Raw genomic sequence first — 13752 nt, 5'->3', positions numbered from 1 at the left:
AAAGAATCGTGCATTCAAATCATGTTTACTTTTTAATAATTTATAGATAACATTTATCATGAAGTTCAATATCCCCGTGTTGATTTGGGGACAAGGGGGGGGGGGTACATCATGTATCATATACGTATAAAAAATCAAACAAGAAGATTATTGTTCTAAGGTACTAGTATTGATTTAAAATAAGTAATCTTGGTTGGGGTGAAAAATATCGATTTCAACGGGGTTTTCATCAGGATCATCATACTATAAAAAGCTCTCGTTTTCAGTTGCTGTGCCTAAATTAACGATAAGTTCAATTAAAGTGAACTGTTCCTTAGAATCAGGTAGCTCATCGAAAAACATAATCACATTTATATCAACAAAAAAGACTAAAATTAACTCAATAAAATACAGTAAAATTACACTAGATCTAATGCGTTGTTAACATCATTGGGTCTTTGTGACGTCATACAAACACAAAATCAAGAACGATAAGCGAGTAACATATTTATCAAGTGGACAAGTTTAGGCCTTCATTTTTCTGTTAAACAAAAGCAATTTTTTTTTACCAAACGTACTTTAACATTCTTTCATACCAGTCTTTATGTTTAAACATTAAAATTCTGTGTAATGAACTGTTTCCGGTATGACCTTTAGATAGATGTACTTTTTTTGGAAGAGGAAAAAAATCTTATTTAATTGTTTAAAGATTAGAAACAAAACAGACAAGTGATATCAGAGCATTTAAAAATTTTGTTATTATGAAAAAAATGTGTTTAATAAAATAAAGTTTTTTGATGAACACCAGCTTCAAGTGATTTTAAACGATCAGCATCTGAAATTGCATTTAAATGGACAAAACAATTTTTACATAAGGTTTTAATAAATGCACTGTGTTTTGAACATTTATTTAATATTTGTTTTACTATGTGAACTTGTGAAAAGTTAAAATTAATTTTAAAAAGACATATGGCTTAGCAGTATGGCTTTGAGAAACCCACCTCCTCTATGACATTCCACCTGTTCATTTAACAAATGATATGTTTTTATTTTTTAACCATAAAATCAATGAATTTAAAAAATGCTTTTCATTTTAACGAGATTTTAGGGAAAAATGGTCTTTGTGCCTTTTAATTGCCATAAGATTTTCCTTTTCTTTTAAGCCTATATATAAAGTATTTGTATATATTCAAAAACGCAATTCTCATTCAGCTGATTTTTGTCAGTTAAAGAAATGTTAAAAATGGCAATTTGTGGGCTGACGCTCAAAATATATAGTCCAAGTTCCCATGCAAGAATATTTGTCCAATTTTTTTTTTAATTCGTGACAGATTCACTGCAGAAAATTGTATCATGGAGATTACTTATTTAAGTTTGAATGAATTCAAGAGAGATCGATTGAAGTACATTTCTACAGATATTATATAGTGGTGAAAACTGAAACGCAATATAACTTTTCTGTTTACCATGTCTCCATGTGCTAGTCACTTCCTAGCCACATTCCTGTGAATGATTTACCCTATCTCGCTGTAGTCTCGCTAACTCTCGACAGAGCCACTGCCAGATCTACTCTGAACTGATCGGGTTTTATATTTTGCAGAACACCGAAAAATAAAAGGTTCCAAACACATTAGTAGGGGTGTTTTGAAAAGGTAAATATTCACATCTTCCCTTCTGTTACTTAGTCCATGACATCTGAAAAATGAATTGATTATTTAATAAGTACTAGAGATTATTTATTTCACACTGATGTGCAATTCATGACACCGTTTTTTTTTAAAAGAAATACTTCCATCAAATTTCCCTTTGTCAATAATGTCCAATATCCCAAAGAACCAAAGTAATTTTGAACTACCATATATATATTGGATTTTGTAAGTTTCCATTTCTTTACAAAAATTGCTGTTTCCAGTATATGTTCAACAACCAAACCTCTTGATATTACTCCTCTTTTTGATTGATTTTCCAGTAGGAGAAGAAATTTGCTGTCATTGGTTGCAACAATATATTCCAGAATTTTGTGAATCAGATGTCATTACTTCAACACAAAACTCTAGATTTGGACAATTTTAAATTGTAATTATTAAAATTTACAACTTCATTTTTAAACTTTATACAAACCATTCCCCACGATATATTAAAGTCCAGGCTTTTTTTATATCATTGACAGCTGCTTTTTTTTTCCTGGAAATTTCTAATTTTTTGTCAGTTTGTCTCAAAAAGAAAGTCCAGCAAATCCAATATAGTTACTGTTAATAGTCTAAAATTTCTATAGTAAGTTCTACATGTATACATTAAAGAGAGTAAAATACTATAATAAGTAATTTTATGTCTGATCTTTTTACAACTTTCTAAAGTAAGTTGTATACTTTTTAGAGACTATACTTATTAGAGTCTATGCTCTCTATAGTAAGTACTACAGTTTTTAGAATCTATGCTATAAATAGTTAGTACTATACTTTGTAGAATGATTACAATGTTTACAAAATGCAAAACATGTATCGATGGAAGTATGCGAAAAGAAATCGCACAGACTATAGGTAATAATAAAAGCACAAGAAATAACACAAAAAGCACATTCCAAAACAACCAAATCACACCATAAAATGACATATAATATAAAAAATTATTTTACCAACAAAAAATATACTAGTATTTAAAAAGTTTCAGGTACAAATTTAAATTTTTTTTTTCTAAAAAGTATTCTTTCAAGGTGTTGTAAATTAACTTATTTTTTCTCACAATATAATAGAAACAAATCTGGCATAATGACAAAAGCACATCACATAATGACAAATACACAGCACAAAATGACAAATGCACACCACATTATGACAAATGCACATCATGTTATGACAAATGCCTTGGTTATCCATTTATCTGATAAAAGCATGTGTCATAAAAAGTATTATTTTATTTAATAATAAAACATGGTAGGTTATTAATTATATTGAAAAAAATCACTTGATGATAAATGTTATATTTCACATAATTCTGATATGCAAACAAAATTTAATTTTACCATATTGACTCACCAGAAAAATAATAAAGGGCACATAATATATAAATATATGGATGATCACTTACGTTATGTGTATTGAATGTAAACATGAAGTTACCTTGTATAAAAGTTTAAAAGGCATTTGGTACAATTCTCTGCCATCCTTAGACTTTAAGTGTTATTCTCGAAGCTACGTAATTAGCGTCTCTCAAGTGGCCTTGGTTCTCATTGGTAACGACATTAATAAAATCAGCAACTTTACATTGTTGTTGACAACGATGTCATGACTTAAAGTAATATACCCTATGCCCTTGTCCTTTGAACAAGAGATTAGATGTACCAAAAAAATAAATAACGAAATCATTAATTTGTTATACTATGTGTTTGTTCTAAATAATACACACACAAACACAATTTTAAGTGTCAATATCCAATGCAATCAGAGAATTCAGATTTTCATGAAAAAGACTGATAAAGGAAAGAAGCGTTTCCCATTTGCAACGAAAATTGAAATGTTGAATACTTTATTTTACAAGCAGAATTCAATGACTTACACGCAGAATTCAATAACTTCAAATTAAGTCATAAAAGTCTTAATGTACGTCATAACAGAGTATAGATCTTGATACTGATTACACAATAAAGATCAACTGTATATATATATATATACACGTATATATGTATAAGTGAGTTGTATCTAAAATTATGCTTAAATTGATGTTATTCGATTCAATACTAGTACTTACCACATTCAAATTTTAATGAAATAGCAGAGTCTGTCCATATAAAGGAATCATGTGAACTTCCAGGCCACTTGGCCTCTAAATTTGTAAATCGGATAATAAATAATTATAATTTGATAACATTTATGGAAGGAGATTTTTTTTAAATGGTGTAATTTACAGCATTCTTTTGACTTTTATGGGTAAACAAAATATATAAATTTCCAGCCTATTTTAAACATGGCGGAAACCTTATAACTCGTATATTTTTGCATTACCTGATTTTCTACTACATTTCATTGAATAATTGTTACATTGCTAACATTTGCAAATTTCATACCTATGTAAATTTCAACAGTGAATGAAAGGCTGTGTAAACTGCAGATCATTATTAAAACACTAAACAGACTTACCGAAAGTTGCATAGGATCACAGACTATTGCACTTGACGGACATTCAATCCTTTTCCTTTTTGTCTGGCGATTCCATTCAACTCTTGGTATCACTACTTTAGGTAGATCTCTACATGATGTTGAAATACCAGGGTAGGCAAAACGTCCCCTGACTCTCCAAGATACATTCTGTCTTTTAATGTCCTGTTCTTTCTAATATTTCTCTAACACACGTAGGATGCCGCCATTCTTGTACAATTGTTTACTTATAGTGAGAAGTGTTTATGACGAAGCATCGATCCCAACCATATAAAATTATGAATGTATGTACCAGTCTTATTTTGTATAATAAATAATGTTTATCATAATTAATATAATGAGCAAATTATTAAAACTTATAATCTTGCTGTACTGTAACATATATTCCAAAGTTAAAAAGTCAAACGCATGGTAAACTTTTTGTGTGTGTGTGTGTGTGTGTGTGAGGGTGTGTGTGTGTGTGTGTGAGGGTGTGGATGTGAGGGTGTGTGTGTGGGTGTGTGTGTGAAAGAGAGAGAGAGAGAGATGTTCCATTTGGGACTGCCTGATTATGTGTGAGATATTTTTGGGGGTGGGTATGACGAGATTTCCCCCCTCTCATTATGCAGGTTTCCTTCGCGCATCTGCAACAATATTGTTTCTCCTTTAATATATATTTTATCCTGTAATATGGAGATATTTTTCAACATAATGCATTAATACACATCCATTCTCTTCGTTTTGTCATATATATGTACATTGTATATGTTTTAATAAAAAGATGTGAGGAGAAAATCGTCTCGCATTTTGTAGAAAAGAAATATACACTTGTATTTCCTAAAGATAAATTAGCTTATTGACAACAGTGGTTAAGATCGCCAGTCACATGAATTAGCATTTGATCATTCAAAATGACATGTTTTCCTTCTTCTGTTGCTTTTAGATTGTATTTAAGCTTGCTTTAAATCTGAATTTGGTTGCCGTGGTTATTTGGGGCAAGGGGTTAATTAAACAAGGGGTTTGGAGAGAGAACCCGGTCTTGTGGCATGGTAACTGCAGTAAACGTCATGGTTGATCAGAAAAAAATTCAATGACCTCTCTAATGCTACAGTGCTACGTATTGAAAAAAAATGTGTATATTGCGCATAAAAATTGAGCCGTGTCTCGATTTATTTCATTCTCTATTTATATAAGCCGTATCTCAAAATTTAACTAACCATATTTCCTAGCATATTCCTTTACCACTTCCACAACAATACATTTCCCCCAAACGTTATTTTAAGACAGTTTTTCGATCTCGCCCTGAAAATGAGACCTAGTAAAATTTCTATTTATACTGCCATAAGTGGCAAGATAATTTGGTCCAATGCGATTCGTGCATGACTTGTATATGCAGTCTTGTTGAAGAAGTACTAATATGGAATATGTTTTAAAACAGGTTCTCAGTAATAATTTAATTTTTGAAATATACGGTGAAAAAAGTCAAAAAACAGCGCACTTTTAATACCAAAAAAAAACACCTCACTGGGTGGCACTTTAATCTCTGTCGAATTTCTAATTTTTTTCAGATCAGCGAGCTACAGATCTGCAGCTAACGGAAGAAGCGAAGAAAAATTTCCTGAAACTTATGCATAAGCCTTCATCTTGTAAACTTAAACAGATGATGTTTGGTTGATATCGATTTCTCTTTCCATGGCACAAATGTCTAAAATTTCCTTATAAATTTGTCAAGTTGAAGTGCCTTTTTTGTAGGAATTTCGTCTTAGAAGTATGCTATAAAGGTTTGTTTTATTCTTAGCATAAACATTTTTTTTGGACAATTAAAGCAAAGGGCAAAAGACAAAAAAATTAAGAAATCGTTCATGGGGCTTTACGTTATGATGTTTGCACTGAAAATGAAATAAATGGTGAATTTTTGTAGAATACTTCTGATGTGACTAGACAAATATAAATTTTAATATTGTTTCGTCTGGTTTTGCTATGGAGATTATCATAATATTTTAGGTACATTTACTATAAGATTATGTAGGAAAGTTTCAATTTAAATTACATTATTTCAAATACTACAATTTCCAGACTTTTTGTTCACTTAAATTTCAGTAAAACTATATTATGTACATATATGTAGCTTCAAAATTTACACAGCTTTCCCTCACTGTTGAAATATAAAATGCAAGAAATTAACGATTTTTCCTAATTTATAGAGTACAACAAAATAAAAGGTTGCAAAGGATTTATACAAGAAATAATAAAAATGTAGGAGAAATTCTTAAATTTGTATGTTTTAAATTTCAAAATTCAATTTTGATTGATTAATATGCAAAGGTAGTTCGTTCCATAATTTTTATTACATGTACAATGGTACTAAAATTCCGGTCGCTGTACTTTTTTCCCCCATTCAATGGAAGCTCCTGGATTCAGCCTTCGAGATTTTGTAGGGAAAAATGCAATTGTTTATTTGAATTTTATTTTGACAAAAGTTCAACATTTTGTACCCACGAAACTGTTATACATAAACTGTGACAATTTTAAATGATATCGCTAGATTTGATAGGTAGCCACTGGTTATTGATTTCTTAAAGCTGACATGAATTCTTAAAAACGCAACATTTTCATCTATGTACGACTTGTTTCATACCAACTATAGCCGTATTCCGCCATATTTCTTTCAGATACATTGTCTCATTGTAACGATATATACCCCAATGCGGTCGTTACACTTGAATGATTTTTTGGCATGGGTATCGACTTGTGCACATCTCCGATGGTAAAACATTTGAAAACACATGGGTGATCAAGACATTTCAAAACCACACAAACAACATAATAATCATATTTCTGAATAATTATAGATTTGAATCAAAAGGAAAAAATGCAAGTTTGGAAGAGAAATTTAGATGCATGAGTACGTATTTTACAGTGCGCCAATTTATGCAGAATAAACTTGAAATAAAAAGCAGTAAAATCTGCAAACACATTTTGAAATTATATCATTTGAATGGAACAAAACAACCTACGTCTTTGATTTGTAGGTCCTAAAGATGCAATTGATGTAATCGAGAAAACGCCTAGAACGCTGTAAACGTACCCATACCTGGAAATAAGGTTACTGCATCGGTTCGAAGATGTGCACAAGTCAAGTGATATACACCCCGAATCCCATTTATTGAAATATGCATCACAAAAAAGAAATAAACTCCATAAAAGCTCAATAGTAAACACACTGTCATTACTCCGTACAGACTAGCACGTCGATACACTTAGTCCGTGCTGATCACATTTTGGTCAGGGAAAATATCACAAGTGGAAAGTGGAATTTGCGCGGCCGAAAAGGGGGGAGGGGTGGGGGTTAAAGTATTATAACTGCTGTTCATAAGCTATAATTGTGAATTGTCTATCTACATGTAGTTCTAATATACATTCTATACAAAGTATATATAGTCTGCAGTTGGTTTGCATCGCAAAATTCATTTGTCAATTATAACTGATTATTTTAGTACTAATCTCAAATCTAAACCAAGTAATTTGATGTACGGTAATTATTTACTTCAAATCTTAAAAGCAATTAACCAGATTACAAATTGTTTATGTGTACATCTATACGTTCTTTAACACACACACACACCCTCACACACGGAGAAAGGCCATCCCCTGTTTAGATTGACATTTTTTAGGCGCGGGTGGGGGGTGGGGGGGGCATGCAAACATAATTGACATGACCGTTATTTGAATATTCTTGGAAGACAGACATTTCTGCCGAATTCAATTTTGAGATCTTTTTTAAAATGTGTCACTCCGACCACAAAGTATGTGCATATTGAGGAATGTAACTGTTTTATGTTGTTACAGAGTCTTTCGAGATTTCAGTATCCCTGCCTGATAGTCTAGCTATTTTTTTGTATAAAAATAATTTCTTTAGGAGTATTTGAGAGATAATTTTAAGAGCTAGGGTAGGGATACTTGACACTGGTTGAATACGGATAATTTTTATTTACTCTTTTGTATATTGAACTCTCTCTCTCTCTCTCTCTCCCCTATCCGTTAGGGCAATAATAGGCATAAGATCCTACGCAATTTGTGCTGTACCATGTATGAAGCCTTAGAACTGATCAAGGATTTTTCTCAGGCGGGATGTCGAAACTTCATAAATTGAATAATAATTTTAATTTGGACAAGACATTAACCCAAACGCCCAAATTGAATTCGAAACTAGAGGTATTGTGAGCAATGAGCTCACTAAATGATACCCTGCCTCCCATATGGTTATAATGGCAAAGTCCATATTTTGCTGTTGTCGCTAAACCCAAAATATGTGTCTAATAAAAAAAGCAGGCACGTAGCACCGTATTTGAAAGTGGTGGGCGGGCAGAGAATTTTTTTCATTACCTGAAAATGTTGACAAGCAAAAAAAACAAAAGAAAACAAAACTACACCTTCAATTTACATTTCCTATAGCATAAGGCCATTCCAAGTTTTTTCTATGTTTAGCGTCCGCGTGCACCTTGGTTTTTGACACCCCATATGAGAAAAAACACACAACAACAGGAGTCCTGAAACTGATAAATTTAGTCTGAATTTTTGAGTTTTGTAAATTTCTTCAAATAATTCTGTACAGTAAGTTATATTGGGTGTATTGTAAGCATTTAATCCTTTTTTTTTTTTTTTTTTTTGCTTAAGAATAGATATTTCTTCTATTAAAGCAGTTTAGTTAGATCAAATCATTTGAAGGACGTCATTTTTATGACTTTTAAGCTTGTGTTTTATGTTTTGGTTTGTGTGTTTTTTGTGAATAGGTAGGTAGGTTTTTGAAAGATGAGTGGACAGAGACAGAGAAAAAACTTGGAATGGCCTAAGTTAGGTCGCGGAAAAAAGTGGGGGGCAGCCCCCCCCCCCTCCCCCCCCCCCTGTTGCTACACCCCTGAAATATAAAGTAGGAATTGCACAATGGTAATATGTAATTAACCTAAGATTCTGTGAAAGTTTCATTAAAATTCACCAAGTGGTACAAGATGATTTGCGGATAAGAGATTGGTACCCCGAAGCGTAAGAGACAGACGCACGGACAGACACACGGACATAACGATTACTATATACCCTCCCACTTTTCAAGCAGGGGATATAATAAACGTGAAATATACAGCACAGGAATGGGAACATTGGGAACTTTCTCAAATACCTTCTCAAACGTACGTGTCGAACCTGGACCTGGACAACAGACAGGAGAATTTTTAAAAAGCTAATTGTAGGTAGAATGTGGAATTCTCATGGGGAGTTTGCTCTCTCTTCCTATATGCTTTTTCTAATAATCATTAAATTCTATGTTCATTATCATTGCACCACAGAATCAAACTCGTTAATTATACCCCTCGCAATAAGTATAATGTTTTTGACCCGTCAGTCAGTCTTTTTTTTCTTTTTTTCTTTTTTTGGTCAGCGCAACTTCTCATAAACCACTGCACAGAGTTTTGTCGAACTTTGCAGATATTTATAGGAGACAATGTGTGTGTAGATTTGCACATCAGCAGAAAATTCCGAATTCTTTATTTTTTTTGGGAATTTCCGCACTTTTACATTTACATTTTGGTCATATCTTGAATATAGAGATGAGCAGTTTGTCAGCGCAATTCCTCATAAACCGCTGTACACAATTTCGTCAAACTTTGTAGCTATTTAGGACAAAATGTGTATAGCTGAGCATATTACATGGAAATTACGATTCCTTTATTTTTTTTCTGGGAATTTCAGCACTTCGACTTTTGGGGGAGCGTGGGGTATGTGAACTTGCTCACTTTTTTTCTTTCATTGTGCATAAAATTATAAATAACTTTAAATCAAATTATATTAGGTCTAATAAAGCCTATACACAGTATTTATTTGATAATAATTAATCTGTTTCAGACGTTTTTCTTAAATTATTTTTATGAGAGTGTTAATATGCATGTTTTATTACCCCCCCCCCCCCTCCTATGTGCGAATGATTCGTAATAATGCATTCTTTATTCTAAATTTAATGAAGTTAAACCATGTAATCATAATTTTTATTTACTACATTTACAAACAAGAGTAATGTTTATTTTTGAAAAAAAATTTCAATCAACCCCACTGAGCTTTCAACCTTTGATATTTTCCCTGACCAAATAAAATGATCGGCATGGGCCACGTGTGTCCAAGCATCTTTTACTATTGAGTTAGCAATGGATTACATGACTTCTGAGATGCATTTTTCAATAAAAGTAAAAAAGGATAATTCTTTCGACATGTGCACATCCCTGTAACGATAGCAGTATTCACGTAAATGTATTATCACTGCGTTTGACGCGTTTCCTCGACCTGCATGGATTTTTGCTGTACATAAATGTATTCCGTGTTAGTGTACTTTTTATATTGTAGCAAATGCTTTCAAAAATAATTTAATTCTCGTTATAGTTCTATTTTTTGTTTAATTTTTACTTTTCAAACATGTATTGGTCAGTTTACGGACTTCTAAAAACTATGCTATCGGAGATGTGTACATGTCGACAACCAGACTAGAAAATCACTCAGGTGAAACAATTCGTCAAGGCTATATATAGCAGGTACAGGTGGCCAAAAACCTTCGATTAAATATGGCGGAATCGAAGAAATATGTCGGACAAGGGCGTACAGGAATGTAGTAAGTCGTACAAAGATGAAAACTGATGCCTTTTTAAGAGTTCATGTCAGCTTTAAGCAATGAGAATGTATTTGCGAATTGACAGGCAGTAAACACGTAGCGCCAAGAATGCCACGCCAAACTAAGCTGGAAATGGTTCTACGATTATTGTGTACATGTAATATGTATGCATAAACCATTCCCAATAAATTATTAGACTTAATCTTAAAATTAAGATATCATTGAATGTTATTGAGAATATAACTTGGTTTCCTTGAAAGCTTGTCAGTGAAAGGGATAAAGTAATATTTTATAGTTCCACTATCCCGCCGCATGAACATGCATTTATGGTTCAAAATTGCCAAAAATTGTCATTTTTAAATTCATTAAAACATAATTTCCATTCATCCACGACTTCTCAGATTTCTAAAAAGGTGCATGGGTAGAATCGAATGGAACAACTCCCACCCCCACCCCTTCCGAAGACATAGGCCTATTGAAAATGTTCATTGAAAGATCGGTTGTCCCCTTTTTTGTTGCAGAAAAGTAAAATTGTCCCATGAAATGTTCACCACCATCACTTTCAAAACAGATACAACAGGCATAGTCGTAGGAACGGGGGGGGGGGGGATAATTCATCTCATATAAAACAAATACAATACAGCAGTATATACACTACAGAAAACATGCAGACAGTAATATACTATAGAAAACATTGCTACTTTACACTTGTAGTATATTACATGCGGCAGTAATAGCGAGCGCAGCGAGCGTCGCGAAGCGAGCTCAATATAGACTAACTTGTAAGAACAGAGGAAATTCGGAATGAAATCTGTACATAGTATTACGTATTACGTTAGTCAAATTTTTCTGTGAAACATTAATTCCAAGAATTTTTTTACTGCCCAATGTCCTTTGCGCGAATAAATAAATAAATAAATAACGTAAAGCATAAAAGGCTTTCAGTTTATAGAAATCTTTCAAATAAACAAAAAATAACTGCAATGTTTTTCCTACTGAAAGGAAAATAAAGAAACGTAGGGTACACTGTAGCATATTCAATAATTTTTTGACCACAAGACCAATCAAAGTACTCAGAAGTACTAAAAGCCGGGCTCATTTTCAGGGTAATGAACAAAGACCGTGGTGACAGTTTAAGGATACTTGGACACGGATTTGAAGTTAATTTTTTCTGTATTATAAATTTATAATACGAATTAATTAAAAATCTTATTTCATTAAAAAGATATTAAAATTTTAAATTTTTTGGCGGGTTTGATTGACACATCCTTGCACTTTCACAAATTTTAACTTTATTCTTTATCCTTAGAAAAATGACAATCTTGTTGTGTATTATTGGAAAATAATAAAACTTAAATCCAGAAAATAATTTTTTTATTCAGAGTAGAAATGTTAGAAAGCAAAACTCCTTCACAAGTATCGTCATTCCGTTGTGTACATGCAGAGTTTAGCAAATCGAACACACTCGTGGTATGTACACAATTTTTGTAAAACTGGCAAGAGCGTGTTATTGTTTGGTGTTTACGATTCACCGGGTGCGTTAAATTGCCAAAGTCTGCCCACCACAACTGCACGCACTGGCGGATTTAAGGGGGGGCGTGGGGGGCGCACGCCCCCCCTAAAATTTTCAAAGTATGATGTGACTTATATTTATAATGCCACATTTTGGTACAAAACTAACCAAACCACTGTTTTACTGCCTGGATTTACTCTTAAAATACACAAAAATCCAGGATCTTCCGGGGGCTGCGCCCCCTGGGCCCCCACCATTCAAAGTATGATATGACTACTATATGTATTATTAAACACGCCGTACCATGGTACATCGCTAAGCAATATACCACTATTAGTAAGTAATAAGTAATTAAATCGTTTATTATTGTGGCATGTGTAACAATACAATGAGAATTGAGAAACATTCAATACAATTATTATTCAAACATCCGGACCTATATGCCACTTTAAACAAAAATAATTCAAAAATGTGCACTATTATTGTGCCTGGTTTTACTCTAAAATACAGGAAAACCCAGGAGCTTCCGGGGGCTTCGCCCCCTGGGCCCCACCAGGGCTTTGCCCTGGACCCACTGGGGGCCTTAAGGCGGCCCCCAGACCCCTTGCCTCAACAACATTATCCACGCCCCCCCCCCCTAACCACAAATCCTGTATCCGCCCCTGGCACGGACTGACAATACATTGTGTGTTTGTTTAACATTCGAACATACCTACTCTTAATTTTCTGGATTATACAGTATTAATATTTTTCATTAATACACAACAAGATTGCCATTTTTCCTAAGGATTAAGAATAAAGTTAAAATTTGGGAAAGTGCAAGGACGTGTCAATCAAACCCGCCAAAAAAATGAAAATTTTAATGACTTATAAATGAAATAAGATTTTAAATTCATTTTTGTGTGAAATATAATTATTAAAATATATAAGTCGTAATATTATAGAGAAAAAATTAACTTCAAATCTGTGTCCAAGTACCTTTAAAATCAAGTTCAGACGTTTAGAGGATATGTTACACACAAAAATTATATCTAAATGAAATGTATAGTATTAAAAAGTTTTTAAAATTTAATAAAATATAGCTAGAAATTAATAGCGTAAAATAATTATCACATGTATCGTTTCGGGGTTTTATATACAAACAGAAGTAAATAAACACCGATGCAGCAAGATTGATTAAGGTCAAACGATTATGCACTGATGTGTCCTCGGCAGGGAGTTTTGCATCAAGCCATTAATGATGTTCCCTGCATTTGTGTTAGCCTGATAGTACAACCTTTATTTATAGAATATGACGCAGACAGGAATACTTAATGAAAACCTTTCGCACCTTTTGAATTGCTTTGTAAAATATTAGTCAAAGGAGCCAGGAAAATATTAAACAATTTAATATTTTGATAAAAACATTCGATTTACTATTCTTAATGTGTTTGAATGGATTTTGATTTTTTACAGCGGCTGGGCGTACGTACTAT

This window comes from Saccostrea cucullata, unplaced genomic scaffold (assembly GCF_032062105.1).
Source record: "Saccostrea cucullata isolate Sc308-1 unplaced genomic scaffold, CSIRO_AGI_Scuc_v1 ctg4596, whole genome shotgun sequence".
Taxonomy (NCBI): Eukaryota; Metazoa; Mollusca; class Bivalvia; order Ostreida; family Ostreidae; genus Saccostrea; species Saccostrea cuccullata.
Note: the sequence above shows the minus strand (reverse complement) of the source record.